The 21,320-nt window shown below is 43.5% G+C and overlaps 1 protein-coding gene across 6 annotated transcripts in view; it reads left to right on the top strand.

The window, feature by feature from the left end:
- HTR2C (5-hydroxytryptamine receptor 2C) overlaps positions 1 to 21,320 on the top strand; it is a 358,087-nt gene that overhangs the window by 133,807 nt on the left and 202,960 nt on the right. The window contains exon 1 of one of the 6 annotated variants that reach the window (XM_068957109.1): positions 7,451 to 7,491. The exons of the other annotated variants lie outside the window; for them this stretch is intronic. The gene's annotated coding sequence lies outside the window, so the exon portion shown is untranslated. Of the gene's footprint in view, positions 1 to 7,450; positions 7,492 to 21,320 lie in introns of those variants that run through there. 6 annotated transcript variants of the gene reach the window in all.

Below are 21,320 nucleotides of genomic sequence, written 5' to 3'. Positions count from 1 at the left end.
TGCAGTATGATAGTCTCCGTAGTCTTATTAGTTGGCTATTGTAACATGGTAATGTTAATATTTTTATGTATTACTGCATAATAAACAGCAAAAGGATAAATAGAAGTAATAAAATCCAAAGGGTATTGTCTCATGCCCTTTTCTAGTTAAAAGGAGGCAGCATTTTTAGTCAGCCAAGCAGGAGAGGAATACGGGGAAAATATAAGCGCTCACTTATACGGAGATGGATTTCAAGCCTACTGTTGTGTGTCAGTGCCTTCTGTTCAACTGAAGGATTTCATGTTAGCCTACTGGGATACATTTTTAAAGGTATTTTAACACCAAAAAAGGCAGAGAGATACGTAAAACCGATCAAGAACCTTCTCAATGGAAATCAAGTTCCTAATCCGGCTGTGTTCTTTTGAAAATTTAGTAACATCTGTCTTCATCTCTGCCTGCCCACGTGCTTCAGAAGATCTTGCCCACCGTGCTCAACCTGGTTGGCAGCTTGATGGTGTAAAAGCCAAGCAAGTCCTTATCATGCCCAGATTAACGCGGGGTTGGCATTAGCCTGCAGTCGCTCGGTCAGTGTGACAGCTGCTTCCGCGCAGAGGGGAGCAGGGCTGTACGTGCCGGCGTGCGTAAGGACGCAGGTGTTAGCAGGACGAGGGCTTTGCTGTTGTGTACAGTCAGGGCGTATTGCAGCAGTCGGGGAGGCAGAACAGGCAAGGCTGTAGGCGGTTGCATTTCTTCGGGTTTTTTTTTTTTTTCCTTCGTCGTCATGGTTCTTTTGGGGTTCATTTTATATTTCCAGGTTATTTGTTTTCGGAAAAATTCTCTAATATTCCTTTAAATCTGAGACAAGGTCTGACCTGGGTGAAGCAAGTAGAGCCGATGTATTTGAACTTTTCGAAAAGTTAGTTTGAAAGTTGCATTTCACAAATGTCTCTGTCGGCAAGTGGAATACGTCATCCGGGGCACTGAGCAGCTCAAGCAGAGGAGCCGTGTTGCAGATATTAGGCTCTGATCGTCACTTCATTTGTGTGCTTTCTCTGTTACCACCACTACTCCAGTAGCCAACACGCTCACCGCTGTTTGATATATCCTCCACTGGCGGTCGGATTTACTGATACAATGAATTTTTTTGGTGTCGTATTTCCTTCAGGTGATATGTTTTATTTTTTGGTTGTTACTTTGTTAATTACTATCTGAAAAATTTTTGGAGAAGTCCTTGGAGTTTCCTCAGAATAATATACAAAAGGGCAGTGGGAAGACGGAAGCACTTTTATTAACGTGAGCGGCCTTCAGTACCTAGCTCTTTGCTTGTTCAAGCTTACCAGTAAGGCTGAGGAGCCCTTCTATTAATATGGGGGCATCGTTAAGTCGCTATAGCTATAGCCCAGCGGCTCCAACACATGCCGTGTGGTTGTGGAATGGGACTGGACAATTATTTTTGTGTCTGTGGTTTTTTTTTTCTTTTTTTTTTCCCCTCCCCAAAGCATAACAGTGCCCATAATGGGCTATTCCAAATGGTCCCGGTAGTGGCTTTCAGGGGATGTTTAGGAGAATAAAGTGAGGCACCCGGTGGACCTTTCCTGGCTGCAGCTTTCCACCTGCGTGCAAAGTTGTGTGTGCCAGACCTCAGGAGTATGCGCATATGGAAATGAGCTTGTTATGTGCCTTTCGGCCCTGAATTTGTAATTCCTTTGATGCCAAAGGGAACTGTACCTAGAGACTCAGGGTAGAAATATGCCTACCGATATATGTTTTAGGTCTGTATAAATCATCTGTAAGTATAACACACTCTATTCATTTAGCTAGTGACAGGGTTATTTAGGGGTGATACAAAGCAGTTGCAAAGTAATAAGGACTGCCTGAGAAGAAAATATGTGCTAAAGCTCTTAGGTGTAGTGCTAATTTAAATAAAATATGTGCCCTATTGGGGCTGTAGAATATTTCTGTTAGAAGCCTTAACGATGTTGAAAGGTGTTTAGAAGTTGGTTTTCTTCAAAATGAAGATGCCATGATTATTTAAGAACATTTAGACTCATTTTTAGGTTAGGTTGATTCATTCTGTTCTTAAAAGAAAGTGCTATGGGTGCCTTAGCAGTAGATACACCTGTGCTTATCTAACGTATGTAGATGCAGTCCAGTGAAGTGTGCCCCCCACCACAGCTGGAAAGCCCAGGGAGCTGACGTTACTCGTCGTGCTGCTTAGTCAGACCAGGTTTCAAGCTAGACTGTTGAGTACGGACATCAGCATTAAGTGGATATTACTTTAATGAGTTGTTAACGCCGATATGGTGGAGGAAAAGAACGTAACTTTCTCTAAGAGCTGAGTAAAAAAGTATGTTGCAAATAGAAATCTCCTAACTTCATATGCGACCAAGTCGTAAATATGCCAAAATGTAATCGAAAACCTTTCTACCAGGGTTAGGGTGGGGGGTTATTGCCTCAGCTGTTAATGACTTTAAAGGTTATTTACTGTCCATGCGGACATTGTCATGTAAAATCCCTTGCTAGAACGATAACCTTGTGCTACTTGCAAAGAAGCTTTGATTAGGTTGGAGTTATTGCTGCCATCTCTCAGTGCAGATGTTTTCTAGTCACGGTGCAAATATTAGAAAAAACAAGTCGTACGGGTTTTAAGTGCCCCTTTATACACCCCAAAAGATAAGTGCGTATTTTTAAAATGTTTTAAATGTCGGAGTATGGATTAGAGCCTAGGATAGTAATGAAAAATGATTATGTTATTTATTGACAGTATCAGCCCATGCGAATACTGGCTGAGGTCCCCTTTTCAGCCTGAGAAGTAGTATTTTTCTGAGACGAAATGAAATGTTTTAGTCTGTGGTGAGCCCTGAAAGTAAGAGATGCCATTAAGCGGAGATTTAAACTTCGTCCCTGGCTGCTGCTGGCTGCAGATTTTATGAGAGTTCTCTTTTTACTTCTTCAACTGGCGTGCTGTAGTTTACGTTGATTTGATCTGTCAAAGTGTGCTGGAGAAGCTTGTGTCGTCCTGGGCTTCCAGTTAATTTTCTAAAGTGTCGCAGGGTTTAAGGTATGATTTCACCTCGCCCCCTTGGCCTTCCAGCTGCGGCATGGCAAATACTGTCTTCCCGCAGCTGCCCCAGCGAGGCTTCCCGTGCACCGGGAAAGAGCGGAGGTGGGGACGCACTCGTGGTGCTCGTCCTGGAGGAGAGAGACGCAGGGGAGCAAGTTTCCTTCCTTCCTCCTGAAGCAGTAACGCCTGTGGGCTCGGCTCAGGGGTGAGGGGTTTCTCCCGTTGCTGTTTGGGCTGGTTGGGAGCACGCAACTTTTCTCGCTCTCCCCACCTCTTGGGAAGTGTAATTGCAAAGTTTACCTGTTTCTTATGTATGTCTTAGGGGAAGGGAGATTGTTTTATTGTCCTGCCATGCAAACTCTTCAGTACGCGTGCGGTGAGACGTGCGAGGCAGTGCCTCCGGCTGTCCCAGGCGATGAGAGGGCACGGAGGCCTGGATGAGCATGCTGAGGTGGCAGGCGCTCTTGTCGGTCTCATTTAATTAGAATGACTTTAAAAAAAAAAAAAAAAAAAAAAAAGACGATCCAAACTTTGGGGTGTAGTTTCTACGCTAGCATGCTGAGCATCTCCGCTCCCCCTGTGGATACAAGGAGTATAACTTCCTGAATTGTTAAATTTTGAAACACAGCTCCTTAATATTTGCAGGTGTTTTCCTCTTTTTGCTGTCGCTGTTCTTACAGTATGTCGGGAGGGTTCACGCTTCACTGATGAACGCAAAGCTCAGCTCGTTGACGTGCGGCTGTTGGGCAGTAGCACCTACAGCAGTGTCATATGACTGCAGTAATCTCGCAGGGTGCTTATTGCTTCCAGTATTGGCGTTGTTTGGTGGAAAAAGATACTGTTTTGTGCCATGCAGCTGAGCTAAGTGTGCTGTGGCAAGTCTCCGGGGGATTTCCTTGAGGCCTGCCCGCCTGTCCCCGGCAGCGCGTTCGCACCATGCGCGTGCGTGGGTTTTGCTGATCAGCAGAGCCAGCGGGGTGAATTACCAGCATCTCTCGACCGTTAGCATCGGCTTATGTAAAACGGCAGGATACAAAAGGGTGATGTGAGAACTAAGCTGGCTTCTATGTCAAAAACGTGCTTCATGTTCATGGATTTTGCTTCCCTGAGCCTCTGCTGAAGGAGCGAGGTAGGAGAAGGGACGTGACCAGCCACAACAGGAAGGCAAACAAACGCTTAAAGTTTTTGAGTGCTGCTTTCCAGCACAGCTCTGCGTCGCTGCCCAAAGCATCTCTTATTAAGGTTTTACAAGCTTAGCTAATCATAGAGTTTTAATGCTCTTGTTTGTCATCCAGTTATTAGCTGTGGCTGAAAGAAGAACTAAATCTAATACCCAAGTGGAAGACTATCAGTGTGTCTATAATGAGCAAATAAACAAAAAAAGCTCCAACCTTTTCTTATGGTCTGAATAATGTCTCTCTGCAGCTGCCTCCACATTTTCACGTATAGGCTGTGTCCGGGGCTGTAGATTCTGGGCCCAGAACGTAATTTTGAGCAGGAGATGACTATCTGCCACGGCCCTGGCAGAACCCTCTATAGATTTTGAAAGTGGATTTACAATGGTGTCTTACATTGAGGCTGAAGACTGCATTTCCCAGAAATGAGCCAGAAGCTCCCTGGAAACACTCTGTGAATAGCAATTATAGATCTGTATTCACCTCTGATTTTTGTTTTGAGATTTCTGGAAGAGAACTGTGCACGCCGGGATAGATCGAATTTTCTCTTTCACTATGTGTTACTTGAGGTTTTCTTTTTTTGCTTCTGGCTGATTGAGGAAAGAAGAGAAAGTACTTACATCAAACACTAAAATTCCTAATAGTTTGAAAAGCATCCTAAGGGGCTGGTCCTTTGTTGTAACAGCCGCAGTCTCTTTGAAGATGGGTAGCAGAGAGGTCAAGCTTGAAAATTTTGAAATAATTTTCTAAAATAGTTCAGTTTAGTCAGGATGACAGACTTTTGATTGGAGAGGAAGCAGAAGAAAAGGGTGAGGCCTCCTCTTTTTATTTTTTTTTAAGGTGCTAGGAAGGGGGCAGCCCTTTTTAGACAAGAGGCCGCGTATCCCCTTTTTATTTTGCATGAAGGTAGGTGCTGACTCCTGAAAGCATGAAAATCCATGGACAAATTACTGCCTGATGTTGTTCTGCACATCTTTTATAATGGCTATTGCTGTAGTGCTGTATGGAAACCCATTGCAATGGGTTGCAATGCAGCGGAGGGGTATGCGCGACTCTGAAATGTGTTAGGTTTCCAATGAGTTCTGTGGCTAAATTATCTATTTGTTACCAGTTCTCTGGTTGTCAGAAAAGCTTTTGAGTATGCTCAGTGTTTACAAATTCTGTAGTCTGCTTCCTGCATTTTGGGGCAGTTGCCATTCATAGCCGACTTTTGCAAAGGGTTGGGTTTTTGGATGATATGGTTCTTCATTTCTGTGCAATCTCTGAAGTTTGTCCTGGAATATAACACCTACAGATTAAACATTTTCCCAAGTTAGTGACTTTTATGAGGACGGTGGCTGGAGGCAAGGGAGGAAGGATATTAAAAAGGGAAGGTGTATGAAGAAAAACTACATAATATTTATGTTGCAGCTGCACCCTGTTAAATTCCTTTGAACATCATATGAGACAGCATCTCTCCAAATACCGATGAGCGTTTCACTGTAACTGAGGCGGTTGAGTTGGACTGTGAGTCTCAAGCTAGTGAAGGGTTCCTAAATCAAGATGTTGCATCTTTCCGAACAAATCTGTTGCTGGTGGAGTTTACATTGTATGATTATTAGCAGCACTGAATAAAGGTGTGAAGTTCTGGAAGCTGGGTGCAGTGTCTTACCCCAAAAGCCTCCCTGGTAGCGCGAAAACTGTCTACAGTCTGAAGGGGTTACGTCCTCCAGAACAAAAATCTCCTAAGTGTTTTGTAAAGAGGAGAAAGGAAGGAGAAAGACTGACCCTTAGTGCAGGAACTTCTCAAGTCTGTCGCTGAAGACCTGCCGTGGCTGAAAAGAGAAAAATCTCCTCTGCCTCCAACTTGATGAAAAAGTCCCTTGCGCCTGCTCTATCCTGCTCTGCCCTACATTCAAACTAAAGATGAGGGTTTGCTTTCTGTCTTCTGATTGCACACAGTGAAACCCAAAAATCCAGGCAGGCAGAGAAGCTGGATACCATGTTTTGATTGTGCAATATTCTTTTTTTTCAGGGAGGCTTTATTTTATGATTTAATTATTGCGTGACAAGGGTTTGTCTGTGCTTATAATAAGAAGGCAATTTAATTGAATTCTCAATGTTATAAGCAGGATCTAAACAAGGATTACTAGAAGGTGTTTCTCACAATGTTGCCAATTCTTTTATAACACTTATTTATAGGCGTTTCATGGCTGTGACACAGATGTATGTGCAGAAATAGTACATGTTTATAGTCTAAGTCTATAGTTTAAGTCAAATAAGCAGGCCTTGACTTTAGCAGGATATTTTCTTGCATAAGGGCTCTGATTTTAAATAGTGTGGATAATGGTGTCTTTGCTATCTGAGGAGCGTATGGGTATGACTCATTGTGTCATAAATACTGCTGCTATTACAGTGAGCATCCAAGTGAAATTACACAAAATTATATATTTGCCAGGGTTCTTTTCTCTAACGGCCAAACTTCAAAATAGAAAGCTTTATTATGCGTTTTGATGCATTTTGAACTGCTGAATGTTCTTACTGGCCCACTAGACAGTTTAATAGGGCTTCTGAACATCATCAATAATTCATGCATCTCTTGAACAAGTATGCAGTACTTTTTGTTCAACTATAATCTGACCATACAATATTGTGAGCTACTACAGGATGTTTGGGGGCATCTGCCCTCCAGCCTGCTGGAGCTAGCCCTTGGCCCTGTAGAGCTGTGAAGTTTTTGGATTCGTACCCTGAGTGAGCGGTGTTCCCACCAGGGGAACTGTCCTCTTCCCCTCTGTGAGCCCGCTGTGCCTATGTAGAAACAGCAACTTGTCCTGAACGAGAGAAGATTGGTACCCGAGGATACAGTGAGCTCCCAAATTACTTGAGCATGACTCACCTGCAGTAGGAACGCAGCAGCAGATCGCTACTGGGTGACCTTCAGCATTGGCTGGAACAAAGATGGGAAACTGATGGTCCAGACTAAAAAAGCCTGGAGTAACCAAAGCCTGGGGTAAGTCGGGGTAGAGCTATCATTAACAGAAGTGAAAGAGTGTTAAACCTGAACACACAGTTCCAATTCAAGACAGAACTGAAAATCCAGTGATGTCTGTAGGATATGATAACTGATGTTTGTGAAGGAATCTAATGGGATTTGCTTCTTTTTTTTCCTCCTTTGAAGTGCCTTTGACTTTATTGTTTTTATTCTTGTTTTACAGCACTGTGACATCCCTTGTTGTGCTAAATACTACATACTGATAGAAGGTTTAAAATCAAAGTGGATGAGAAGGGCAAAGGGTGAGTACAAGGAAGATATTCACCCAGTCCTCTTGACTTGCCTTAGGCAATTCTGCTGGCAACATTTACGTTCTTTGATCTCATTTTATCATTGGAGAACTAAGGCATGCAAAGATTAAATGATATGTCTAGGATGAACATCTTGGCGGAGCTGAGAAATAACAGGGAGTTTCCTGGATAGCAGTCCAGTCTTTTTCTGCAAGAATCTTCATCCTCTGGATTTGTCATATTCTAGCTATGTCCATACTTCTCTACGAATAGAGTAGGAAATTACAAAAAGCTCAGAAGTTAAGAATGTCATCTCTTGCACAGGTATTTCCGAAAAATATTAACAATGTGTTATTGTTGAATAAGAATCTGTTGAACAAAGAGCAGTAACTGGCCAGGTAAAGGAAAGAAAATAGTGCATATAACCATTCATGTGAGTGTTTCTGCAGTTGGAATCAATCCAAAGTCAAGACCTTCTTCTCTGTCCCTATTTGAAGTGTGGCTCTTCATCAGGTTTCTAGGAAAGACCCTGTGCTGACTTCCTGAGAGCTGTGTTTGCTGTCAGGATACTGGCAGATTGTACCCAGTCTTTATTCAGGATGCAGGAGTGTGTCAAGAGCCCCATGGCTGTGCTGCTTTCAGGGGTCAAGCCGCAATCCTCGGGCAACTCTGCTCTGTGATAGTTTGCAAATAGCTTTATTGCTGCTAACTTAAGGACTGGTAATGCGACGCTGTGTTACGCTGTGCCAGCTTGATCCCTGTGCTCATTGAGCTGGGGAGCAGCAGGAGTCTGTTCAGCTCTGTCCCATGCTGATGTCGGCCGGGTTTGGGGGAGACATGATTTCAAAGTAGTTGGTGCTGTGCTGGTCATGGCTTAGGCACGGCATCTCCAGCAAGAATGAGCTGGAACTGCCCTTCTTCCTTCTGGCCTGCAGTGAGGTTACGTCTGAACAATGTGCAGCCCCTTACATCTCATTTGGTAAGGTGGGGTTTGAGAATAAAGAAGATCTTCTTTTACTTGCTTTTGGCTGTGATGATAGCACTGGGATCTCAGCATTTCTGTCTAAAATGCTCCACTGCAGTTATCCTTTTCCTCTGGCTAGGTTGGGACTGGGATGGGAATTCTGAATCTGTGGTGAAAGAGCAAATGGTAAAGTGGCCTGCTGTGGTTACCAGCCGTCACACACTTGTGCCTCAGCATGGTAGGTAGCAAGGAGAGGCTGGTTGTTCCATCTGAAGGGTTACCGGGCTCGTCTGGGACACGCAGCCCGAGCAAACCGTGTTGTCATTAGCCGGTCAGCAGGGCATCTGAGATCATCACTAGTGTACTACAGCCCAATGTTCATCATGCAAAAGCTGGAAATCCTTGCATTTGAATTTAAAGATCAAAGCTCCTTTCCCACTCCGCTTCCAAAATGTTGCAGCCTGACATAAAAGGCCTGTGAGTCCTCACTGGCTGTGGCTGAGCCTTGAGAGCTGCTCCCTCCATTGCCTGTTGGGTATCTGGAGCTGCTGCTTTGCAGTGGTACAGGTTGTGATGCTGTTACCCAAACTGCTCCTCAGCAGTGAGGTTGCTCTGAAATGTGACAGGACGTTTCAATTTTGTAAGCATTTATTTTGTCCCTATTTTCTAACCTCATCGTGGTGACAAGCGCTGGAGTCCCTCCAGACTGTCAGTGGGCTACAGCCTGGGACCCTCTCTTCAAATCTGTTTTCCCTTTTATTTCTTAGTGTCATGTTTTGTTTCCATGGAAACCCCTCAACCTAACTTAAATTATAGGGCTGTCAGGTGCATAAACAATGCTATCATTAAAGAGCATTTGCAGGTTGAAATGGCTGCGTGCCGTGTGCCCTGTTCCCACCAGGCAGGGCGCATGGCGGCAGGATGGACAGTGTGTCCATGGGCTACGTGGCCACCAAAGCATATTGGGAACGTGCGAGGTTTTGGAATTGCTGCTGAAGCCAGATGCTGCACCCCTGGAGAGAAGTTTCCTTGGGCTGCTGTTCCTTAAGGCTGGGTATTTTCATGCCCATGATAATTGTGTCCATAAAAAAGGAGGATTATTTTCCCATGGACAGAAAAGATGTGTTAGGGTCACGTGTAAAAGCCTGTCTGCAAAGTTCATTTTGAAACAAACAAATTATAACAGTAGTAACGAACTCCATAGAAAATACGTTGCCTTAGGGAAAAATGGCTTAAGCAGCAAGTATGTCTTGGAATGAGGGATGGAAGAGCATGGAAGTGTGCCTACGAGATAGCCAGGCAGTTTTTGTGCTCATATTGCTGTGATGAACAGGAACGGTCTATTGGCATCAGTATTTGTCATCCTACTTGCACCGTGGCATACCATAAACTGCCTAGGGCAGTATTTTCCTCCTTTCAGTCCCGCCCCTATTGTTGCAATTGAAGAGAATATCAGTAGCAGAAAAAAGCCTGTTTTAATGATGCAGAGACAAAAGTATTGTGCCTGAAAGAACAGCGTTTCCCCTTCTGTCTTTATGAAACTTTATAGATATATTGATGCCCACTTTTTGTAAATGCCATATCAGCAGGACAAAAACTTTGTACACAAGAGAATTTGCATCCCTTTTTGGAGGAGCCATTGAGCTGTGAGATAAAATGTGGCTCTGCATCTCTCTAAAAATAAGATATTTGCATCTGTATAAGTGTTTTAATTTTGGTAGCCAGGAATAGCCTCGGCATCTTCATTATAATTATTAAGAATTACTAACTTGCACAATTACTACTTTGAGAGATGTGAATGTACATGGTATTTCAGAGAGAGGACGTGGAGAAGTGAAGAATTTATTGCTATTTAAAAAGCTGGAGGAGTTTACTTGTTTGCTGGCAAATAGTACAGGAATTCAAGAATCGCCTGGCTGGAGAAGGCTTGAGGTCTGTCTTGTTTAGTGTCTCTGCTGTCACAGAGGCCAAGGTCAGATGTTTTAGCGAAAGCGAGGAGCTTTGCCTTAGGAGATGTGTTCTTCAGCCAGCGGCAGTCAGTACGTGGAAGAGGAAGGATGGCAGAGATGCAGAAAGGGTATTACTTTTCTTCTCACTTTTTTGTGGCTGTCACTTTCCATTTGAAAAATTCTAAAAGGAAATCATCGGTTTGGAAAGTGGCCCGTGCCAGGTTATTTCACATAAATCAGCAGCTGCTCTGGTTTATGAACGGGAGATTCTGGCACTCAAGCTCCTTTCTATGCGCAGTGAAGGACAGTCTGCCTTCAGCGGTGGCAGTAGCACAGCCGTAGCCTGAGCACTGCCTTGGTGCCCTGAACTCAAGGGGAAGAGTCTCATTATCTGTTGGGTCTTGGATCATGTTCAGAGGGTCCCCAGGGACCCTCTTCAGCCTGGCTTCAGCCTGGCCGTTGCATGCGGTGGCAGCCGCCGCAGCTTGGAATGGTGTAGTCAGTTCATGGGCTTGCTGACCGTCTCTTTGTATCATGCAAGACTAGTAACCACTTTATGAAACTGTTGCGCAAAGCCCAGAGCTGTTTTCACTTACCTCTAGGATAGTGGTCTTCCAGCCAAGTAAAACTATTTTCCACACCTTTTTGGTAAAACTAGAGCTGTGTGTTGCCCTTTTATAATGTGATCAGTTCAGTTCAGCTCTGCATCCTGCAGATACTTCTGCGTCCTTTCCATAGCATTGATCAGGTTTTCGCGTTGCCTTTTGGTTATTCATTAACTTACTGTATTGATTAAAATAGATGAGTTAAGATATTTGCATGAACATTGCCAGCCTCCTAAGCCTAAAATAGGGCTTTGCTAACAGGTGCAGATATTCAGTGTCAACAAATGGGTGTTAGGTCGCTCTTGATTACTTCTTTCATTGGTTAGGTCAAACACTTTTACTGGGTCTCGGTATAGAGGACTGCTGCAGAGTGTTACTGGAGTAAGCTTTTAACACCTCCATCTTCTGGTCCTTGGAAAGAGCCATTTTTCACAGCATATTTTCTTTTGAAGTCTGATTCAAAGCCCATTGTCATCAGCTGTAGTCTCCCATGCATTTTAATGCAGCCGAATCAATGGTCATCATTTAGGAACAAAGAAGTAGGCTCACATCTGTGGGGTGGGAGGATTCACTCTCTGGCTGGGACGTTGAAAGGGACTCGGGAGTCCGGGAGTCGTGCTGAAAACCACCACGTGCAAAGCTTCGGCATTGTGCGAGTGAACGCCGACTTGCGGGGGGAAGCGGGCTGTGGGAGATGGCTGCTGAAACATTCAGTCCCACTCTGATCTTAACACTTTTTGGAAAGGCATTATAGCAATTTAAAGAGGATTAAGAAAAGTTCTGCAAAAATGACTTGATGTCTGGAAAGCCTGCATTTTTAATGAGGCTCAGTCTAGTTTAAAAAAAAAAAAAAGGTTAAGGGAATACTTAACAGAACTGCCTAAGTATACACGGCAGGAGATTTATGGTTGCAGGAGGCTTTTAAAACTAGTAGGCAAAAGTGGAACTGCATAAATCAGGGGATAGAAGCTAAAATTAGGCTGATAGAGATTGGCAAGAAGCATAATCCTAAAAAATCTTACCTAAGAACCTGGTGGATTTTTATCACTAGAAGTCATTAAGAATATACCAGTTTTGGAGGTCAGCTCATCACTGACTTCTAGGGTAGCTGCAGGAGTCTTTGATTAAGCATCTCTGGGCTATACTCTATGTAAGATCGCATTAGATGTTAAGACTCTCCACTCTTGGCCTTAAAGCCTAAGCAGTTGGCAGCAAATGACTTTAGTGAGCTTTGGGGCAAATTATTTCAAAACCACACCATTAGATGCGATAATCCGTAAGACTGTACCAGACTCCATTGCTTAGGATTGCTCTGTAACACAAGGATTTTTTAAGGGAATTTTTTTCTTTTTTTGTCAATGTCCGTTACTTTGAATTGTTATTTCTTAGAATCTTTTTGCTGGATCAGCTTTTAAATATAATGTTTTAACTATATGTAAAGTTATCTTGCTGATGCTCGTGAATGTTTTCTCCCAAGAGAAATCTCTAGTTAAATAATCTGAGGAAGTAATGAAACTGCCTTTGCAAAAACCCTTTTGAAATGCACATATTAAGTGAAGAAGGGACGGATGGGTGAAGAAGTTTGGTAGTTTTTCTCTCACAACTTCTGTCAGCTGTAATATCTTAAATGCTGCTTGTAACTTTAATGGGCATTAAATTATCAGAAAGAGTTTTTTTCAGATTTTTTTTTTCTTTTAAACAACTGTCATCAGATTTACAGGTCAATAAGGATTTTGCAAATAGAATTTTATAGTAAGATCATAGTTTTGAGGTTACAGCTACGTTGTTGTTGTTGTTGTTGTTATTATTTTACAGCATTTATTATGGTATGACAGACTGCATCTATAAATGTTACGTACATCAATGTCCTTTAAGTAGCAGGCTCCATTTTTCAGGTCTGCCAGTGCCGTGCCCAGCTGGAAGCACTGTCCGTGTAAGGGTCTGGGTGCAATTGCTCATAGGCAAATTGCCACCTGTGCTGTGTGACGTAAGTTTTATGTTTTTCCTGTGTCTTCATTTATTCTTTCCAAATGATCTGCTTTGGAAAGCAGAAAGCGATTTGGATTTGGGAGCAGAGTTCCCAGGGCAGCTTTACCTTGGGGAGAGGTAAGTTGCATTCTTGCCTCGGAGATTTTTGCATTCACAAAAGTTAAGCCTCGCTGGAAGCAAAGGGCATGGGTCAGTGTGGCACTGTCACAGAATCCAAACGGATGACATTTTAATGCGCAATGCAACTGTACCTTGAAAAATAATAGTCATAGTACTTTGCTCTGTCCACTTCAAAGCATTTCATTTGCATTAACGAAACTTTGGGATGTGCTTGTGTAGTTGATGCTATTAGTGTTACAGATCAATGCTCTTAAAGATAAGAAACATTTGTTAAATTGAAGTATAGAGTATGGGTAATACAGGAGTGTAAATAATACAGTTTTAATTAAACTGTGGCCTAATCTACTCCCCCTCGCCCCCTGAGAAAAAACAATAAGCAGAGAATGAGGCAGAATGAAGAAACGAGGCTTGTCAGATAACAAAAATACAACGTGCAATCAGCTACACTGTTCTTTGCAAAGAAACTGTCCCAGAGGTACTTCCCAAGAATGAAGTGGGTGCAAGCCCAAAAGGTGAGTGGGGATAAAGGAGTCTGTGCGTTTAAAAGCAAATGGCAAATGGCAAGCAGGATTAAATCTATGGGTTCCCCCCCTCCCCCCCCCCCCCCAAGTTGTACCCAGTGTAATATGAAGCTGAAATACAGCCACTGGGTAATCTGAAATGGGTCTGCAGCCTGAATAACAGAGCGGTGCCAGAGAGCATCCGTGCTGCCCTGGTGGCTGTTGAACTGGTGAGCAGGATCTGCTCCAGTTTTCCTGGTGGTGTTTAGCTGTTTCTTTTTCCAGCTTCCATCCCTATACTTTCCATTATGTTTGAAGAAAACCTGCCTTTCCTTGACAAACGTTTGTTCCTCCTGTTTTCCTTGACTTAATTCTTCAATAAGAGACATCACTTGGGTATTTTTCTCAAGTCTTCATTCCAGATGCACTTTGGGGGTTATGTAGTTTGGGAATTGTTTTGAGGCCGAAGAGCTGTATTTCTGATATTTACCTGCGTTTACTGTGCTAAAACCTGGGCAGCTCTTTTCCTGGGATTTCAGTAGGAAATAGTAGCTTTTGCAAAGATTAACAGCTGTTTATCTAATTGTGTTTAAACTCTGATTTTTCTAAGATGTTCATAATTTAGAATTTTAAGAGTCTAAGACGTAGAATTTTGTTTTTTTCCAAAATACTGCTTTTTATTTATTTATTTTTTTGCTGCTCTACAGTGCTGTGTTAGACTTCTGGGAAGAAAGGCTTGTGTGCCTTGAATTGATAATATGCCGCTCCTAGCCAATTTCAGTTCCACTTCAAGCACAGATCCTTTTAAATTTGGGGTCCTGATCTGGCACTGTATGGAGCTTTGCACCTAAGATTAACAGTTGCACAGGCAGCACGCAAACGTTTATTTAGTTTAGTGCCAGCACAATTATTTTGTCCTTTTGCTGGATTTTTTTTTTTGTGTTACATTTCATAACTAAAGCACCTGTCTGTGAACTCCTTGCTGCAGAAAAGAGTGAGATCATTTTCCCTGGTCCGGGTACTGCAACGTCTTTCCGTTGTACGCTCCGCTCTTACTCAGTCTGCAGCTTTCATTTGTCCTTTATGTTTTGTTTTTAGCAGAGTACATTAGGCATTTCTTAGCCTGCGGACTTCGTACAGCTGTCTATTGTTCTTCAAATGCTATTTTGTCAAAAGGCCTGTAACTACCACTGTCAAAAAATAAGAACATCTTCCCACCCTCCGTCACTAGTGTGGTTTGCTTCGTTCTTGAAAGCATGTACTTCAGAAATTGGAGTGGTTGCTCCAGGCTGAAATGTGGTGTACCAAGCATATTTCTATGTCGGGGGTGCATTTTGCAGTTGAAAAAGGAAAGGCTTTTTGATTAGGAAGGCGCGTAGGTGCAAAAGAGATATAGAATACCTCAATTTCTTTGTTTTGAAAGCCTTTATCTTAGGAAGAAAAGTTTTGCAGGTAAATATTCTGGTGTGTGTGACATTTTAGTATCATCACACTCTGCATGATACTGTTGGGCTTGTAGGTTTGTCCTTTTTTTTTGGAAGTATACGAGAGTCAATGTTCAAATGACCATTTCCTTTAAATATAAATAAATGAAATGCCGCTGAAGAAGGCACTGCCAGGCAGCACAGCCCAGGCCTTAATCTGAAATCTTATCAGTGTGAAGAAAAAAGTGATTTCCCAGGTCATTACTACTGTATGCTACTACTGTGTCTTCTCACTGAACTGTTCTTTAACTGAGACTCTCAAATAATTCCTAACATCGATGTGAAGAGTTGTATGCTGTTGCAGAGCAGCAATAATAATTGCTGATCAACAGGGTAATATGTACCAGTGCAATGTTATTTGAAAACCAAACGAAAAAAACAAATAACCTCATCTCTTCGAGACAGGCTGAATTTCTGGCTGCTCGCTGCTTGCACGGCGATGGCGGAGGGAGCGCGGGATGGCCGCTGGAGCCGGGCTCTGCCTCGGCCACCGCCTGCCGCCGTGGCGCAGCCGAGACGCTCGCTCGCGCCCGCTTGCCAAGGGCGCAGAATAACGGAAATAATTTCTGAGGTTTGCAGTCTATTTATAAATTTATTAAAAAAAAAAGTGCTTTTTTTAAAGACAAAAATTGCATGAAATGTCTCCTGTCAAAACCTCACTCATCAGTGTCAGATTCTCATGACATGGACAAAATAGCTATTTCTGCGCGGAAAATGTGACAAACCGGAGTTTTGAATTCACTGCTGGCTCTTGTGTCCGCTGCTTTCCTTGGAATTAGCTTCTTTCTCCTCTTCCCTCAAAATAATCTTGATGCTGAACTTTTACTAAATCTGTAGCTTACCCTTTATTTATGAAACATATATTCCAGGAGGCGGGAGGTGACTGAGTAGAGCAAATTCTGCAGCCAGGTCCCAAAGCAGTAAATGTTTTGCCTCTTCTCTGGGTTTGCCCAGGGGGCAGTGAAAAGAGCTTCAGCCCTGGCAGAAGGGAGATATACAATTGTTGCCAATACACTTTGAGTGAGGAGAAAGGCAGCGAGTCTGTGGTGACAGGGTTGCCCGATATGTGATATGCTCAAGCTTAAAAGTGTATCCCAAGCTCTCATGAAAATGTCTGTTTGCCTTGCCCAAGGGTAAGGGAGAATAAGTGTGAAGGGCAGTGGAAACCGAGGGCATATGAATGGTCTGTGGATATGGTCCAACTCTGCATTGGTATTGATAAAAAAGTGAAAATGTGGCTTGTAATCCTGGCAAACAGTAAATTACAGGCAGCTATTTGTTTCTGAGCTTAACTGCTTTTGCATTTAAATCTGTATCCTGAGGGAGCATTTCTGCAGCAGATCAAAAGTGTTCAGAAGTTAATGGCCCTCCGTCTGTAAGATCCGCTTGCCTTTAACCGCGTACCAGCGGCTGCCGCTGCGGGATGCAGCATCCGCGACATCCGTTGCCGAAGTGGCCGCGTGGCGAGGCCGGCCCGGCTCGTTTCAGATGGGAGCATCTCGGGACCTGCACAGCTTTCTGCTCCGATTGCTTCCCCGCTCCCTGGGAACCGGCTGCTCCTGGCTGCCGTAATTTTAAACGCTGTGGCTGCGGACACCTTGAGAGGGCACGGGGAGAGGCAAATGGCGAGGCTGGTAGCTGGGGCAGCTCGCGTTGCCCTTCGGCGTGGGAGCGGAGTAGGGTGGAGCGGGGAGGTGGCAGAGGAGCATTGGAAAGGAGGCTGCTGCCAGGGCGTTAGCTGCTCCCCGAAGCAGGCCCGGGGAAGTTAAGTCCTGGGGAATGGGCCGGAACAGCCTCTCGGGTTCTCCTGGGCTTCACTGGGAGATGGTGATATTTCAGTATAACACTGCGAGAGGTTCACGTAAAGATTTGCCCCTTACACAGCCTTGCTGTTACATGGATATCCGCGTTCAGTGGCTGTCGGTGGGAAGCAAACCAAGCGAGCAGATGTGGCTGCATTATACAGGAATTGGCGTGTAATCGTATTTCTCACTCATGGAAAAAGTAGGTGACATATCTGCAGAGATATATTTGAAGTCATCCTTAAATATTTTAGAAAAAATCATGACTTGTTGCTTTCAAAGCAATCAATTCCTCAGTCCGTTGTACCTGCACGTGGCAATACAGAAACCGAGACATTTGCAACATGAAAGATTACATACAGGTTTTGCAGCTCTGAAGATTTGTTGTAAATAGCCCAGAAAAACAACAGGCATCTTAGTATGTGCATTAAGATGCAATCCTTCTTTCTGCATGTTATCCTCTCCGTGTTGATTAATTTTTCTCATACGAGAAAATCCAATCTGCTGCCAAACACCGAATCCCAGTAGTGATAAGTCTGCTACAGATATGTATATCTAGCATCAGCCCTGGAGTGACCTATAGATTTTTCATGCTGTAACAAAAGCACAAAAGTAACTAAAAAAAGGAAAAGCCAAATCCTGTAATCTTTCCTCTTTCTTGACATGAAATGCCTCTGTGCGGCGCGTGTGGCAGCTGCTCCATCAGGCACGAAAGCCCCATGCAGGGGCCATCCCCGGTTGGTTTGAAATGTTTGGGAAGTGCGGATTTGTGTGTCTGGCTTGGATATCGCCCTGGCACAATATAAACTAACTACTTGTTTGAGGCGCCTTTGTTTTCCCGATCCAGCCGCTCAGCATGGCTTGAAGTCTCCCTCCCGGTCATGGTCCCTGGCACCACTGCGGGCGTTTCTCTTTGACCGACTCAACGACTGGTCAGGAAGACAGAGGTCCTGGATGGAGTATTTACAGTCAGCTCTGGCAAGATAAGTAGCTAACAGGTGCCTTTCGCGTCGTATGTGCTGCCTCCTGCCTTCATGCTTGCTTTTTCTCGCAAAACGGCAAGGCTAACGTCACCTTTTTGCTGACGTGGAAATCCTGGCTTAAATTACTCGCCCACGGTCGGGCAGATTATATGCAGGACTGTGCGGGAACTGAGCCGCCTTGCTTCCCGCGACGCCTGCAGCGGCAGCCAGCAACGGGGGCCGCGGGCCGTATGGCTCACGTGCTGCGCTGGTGCAGGCTTCGCACCGCCTTTGCCCTGCGGTTCCCGAGACCGGAGCATGGCGGGCTCGCCACTGCTGCTAGAGGCTGCTGGGTTACTGGACCGTAAGGATGTGCGAGCAAGGAGACTAGCCTTGTTCCTAAACCCTCCTGTTCTGCAGTGTGCTTTTAAGGATCTGAAAAGGGCATAACCACGTTAGGAACAATTTACCTGTTCAAACAGATAACGTGTGGGATGTCTCTAAAAGAGAGAAGTGAATGATAGCCCGGTTGCCACTCAGAAGTTCTACACATTTTCCAGCTTTTGAAATGTCCTTTTTTTTTCCTCCTAAATTAATTTAGTACAAGCAGGGCTCCAAAATAACTTCCCTGAATTCTGTGGACTTGAGCCTATAAAAGCTCATCTTTTATAACTGCTACAGGAATAAAAAAAGCACAGCTAAACACCCATAATAGAAATCATCTTCATGACAGAGTGGGTAAAACTTGCTAGGACTTCTCCCACTGATGACTATATTTAAATGGGTGGGTCAGTGTTAGATATGCATTTAAATGATGGTTGTCTAGATAGATAGGGTGTTAGTGTTGGGTACTGGGGAGCTGAGCTCTAAGTCTGAATTCTCATCCTTTCTAGTGTTCTGTTATCCGTTTAAAAATAATATTTTATTTGATCTTGAAAATTAAGGAAAAAGCAACATTTTAAGGAGAGAAATAATTCATTACAGTTCAATGCGGCTTATCTGCTGCAATTCCCATTTGAGCTCTAAAGATTGCAGTGCAAAGGTGCAGATATAATTTCTGAAGTTTATATGCTAGCTGCATATACTACATAGGCTGGGATTTACTTTAGATGTCTGAAAACATGCCCATGCTTCTGGCACCAGGCTCCTTCCTTTATTTGCTCATATTTACAAAAGGTAAACATTTATAGATCCTCCTGCACGATATCTCCATATTGGAAAATGCTATTGTAATGTCTGTATGAAAATATCTATTTGGAGTTTTTTGTGATGACAAGCTTAAAAATTAAATTACACAGCTATGTCCATATCTTTAGGAAAGGAGCCTTGATAAATTATTCAAGTCTTTTCAGAATTAGTGTTTAATAAATACTGATGTATTCTTGTGTGAAGTTGGTTTTCCTGTCTAAGGTTAAGCTATAAAAGGATATAAACCTTGAACCAGATTGTAACAGATGCATTCATAATACCCGCTCTAAATGCTAGCTCAGATATTTTGGAGCTATTGTCTGAAGTACTGTTCATCCTCAGTGAAAGTTGCTGTGGATTTGAGCAGCAGCATTGCAACAGCTTGCATAACTGTGATACTAGTAATAACTGGATAAAGTGATCATTTAATATATCATCCTCTAAGGCTAAAAGGGTCCACTGGCTCTTATCATGTTCCATCTCCAAGGGAGGAATCCCTTTATTGGAAAGTGTCAGAATTCAGAGAATTTGACAGTTCTTTGGGGAGCAGGTTTTAGCGGCTGGTTATCAGATTCGTGTGAAAGCAAATTCCACCAGGCTGGAGGTTTGTGTATAAAAACCTTGGTCTTACCAAGGTTTGGGTGCTGAACTAGACTCAGACCATGCAACAGCAATGAAACGGATTGGGAACCAAAAAATGGAAACGAGGAAAAAAAGGCAAATGGAAGTAGTGGGCAGGGAGAACTCTAGCATATGGTGAACACCAGATATCTGTCAAATCTGCTTTTCAAGTGCAGGAGTAGTCAACAAAACAGCAGAACCCGAAACACAAGCTTTGGGAAGGCCATGCGTGAGAAAGGTGGGAGAGGAAGCCTGACTGCAAGGTTACCTGCAAACACGAAGGGGTCAGAGCATGAGACACATGAGAGGGAGCCCTGCCGCTGGCTTTGTCCCACGGCAGCTCTGACAGCTGGCTTTGTCCCACAACCAGCAGATTTTTGACTGAACAACTGGGAGCAACAGACTCCAAACATGGTAAACCCCAGACTGAGGAATGAGACTTCTGATTCCAGTTCATTTATGGAACGCTGAAGATTTCAGTCTCAGCGTATCGTGTTGAATGTTTTGCCTTGTTCAGTGTTCCTAAATGTCTGTGGAACAACTTGTCAAGGAGCTGGCTGCATGCCGTTCTCAGCGTGCTCTTCTGCCATGACTTATCTTGGCCTCTGCCTTGTACTTCTGCTCAATAGTTAAAATTCTGCCTGAAAAATAAGAGGAAATACAGTGCAGTATGCTGGATATGTGTGAGAGAGTATCGGCAACAGTTAAGGGACCTGAATTTCATTAATACCCATTCTCCTACCATCCTTTTTCCTTTATTCAGATGCTACATAAATAGACTGCCAGCCTTTGGAAAATGCTTGTTTCCCATGCCTTCCTGATAAAGGGAAGTACCAGCATTGCTTTGAATTGCAGCGGGAGTCCTCGGTCCCTCTCCTATGATGGGGGGCATCCTGTCTCATCCCGCTGGAAATACCTGTGTTTCAATGATTGTGCCGTCCCTTTGGCTCTTCTCTTTCGTCTGAATGGTCTTGCAGGCATTCCTCACGTATGATCCAAGTGATGAAGATAAGGTTTTTGCTCCCTCTATGGCGACATCCCAACCAGTCAGAAATTACATTAACGATCTCTATATATTTTGCTTCATTATCCTTCACATCACTGTCGTCTTATTAAATTCCTTCCAGGGGAATCTTTTCTTCTTGATGTTAAAACAAATTAGCAAATTAATAAAGGTTAGGTCAAAAAACAGCTTGGGGTGGCTAATATCTGTTTTTAAATTGTGTTTCGTAGCTTCCCTACAGCGTTCTTTCTCTTCTAACACTGGGTAAAGAATCAGATAATGCAGAGAGAAAAATACAGTGAATATAAACAACTGTATCCAGCACCGCTCTGAATATATCTTGATCGTAGGAATGTCAGTTTTCTGAGTGAAAAATAAAATAATAAGCCACGTGCCTGTGTGAGGCATTAAGGTCTTGAAATGTTTTATATTTTGCTCTGTCTAAAATATTTTGCTTTCTCTTGTACGTTAAGGAGAGAACTCTAGCCATTTCTGTGCTATGTTTTGCAAAAGGAACTCAAGAAATGACGTTAATAACCGTTTGTCAAGCAGACTGATCTTTAGTTGCTTATCTCTTTCTTTCTGGGCTGATACGAAAGTGTTGGCTTTACTTGCAAGACATCTACAGTAGATTTCAGGGCAATTCTAACCAAT

Source organism: Struthio camelus, chromosome 11 (assembly GCF_040807025.1).
Source record: "Struthio camelus isolate bStrCam1 chromosome 11, bStrCam1.hap1, whole genome shotgun sequence".
In the NCBI taxonomy this organism is placed as follows: Eukaryota; Metazoa; Chordata; class Aves; order Struthioniformes; family Struthionidae; genus Struthio; species Struthio camelus.
This window is presented reverse-complemented; position numbering and strand designations above follow the sequence as displayed.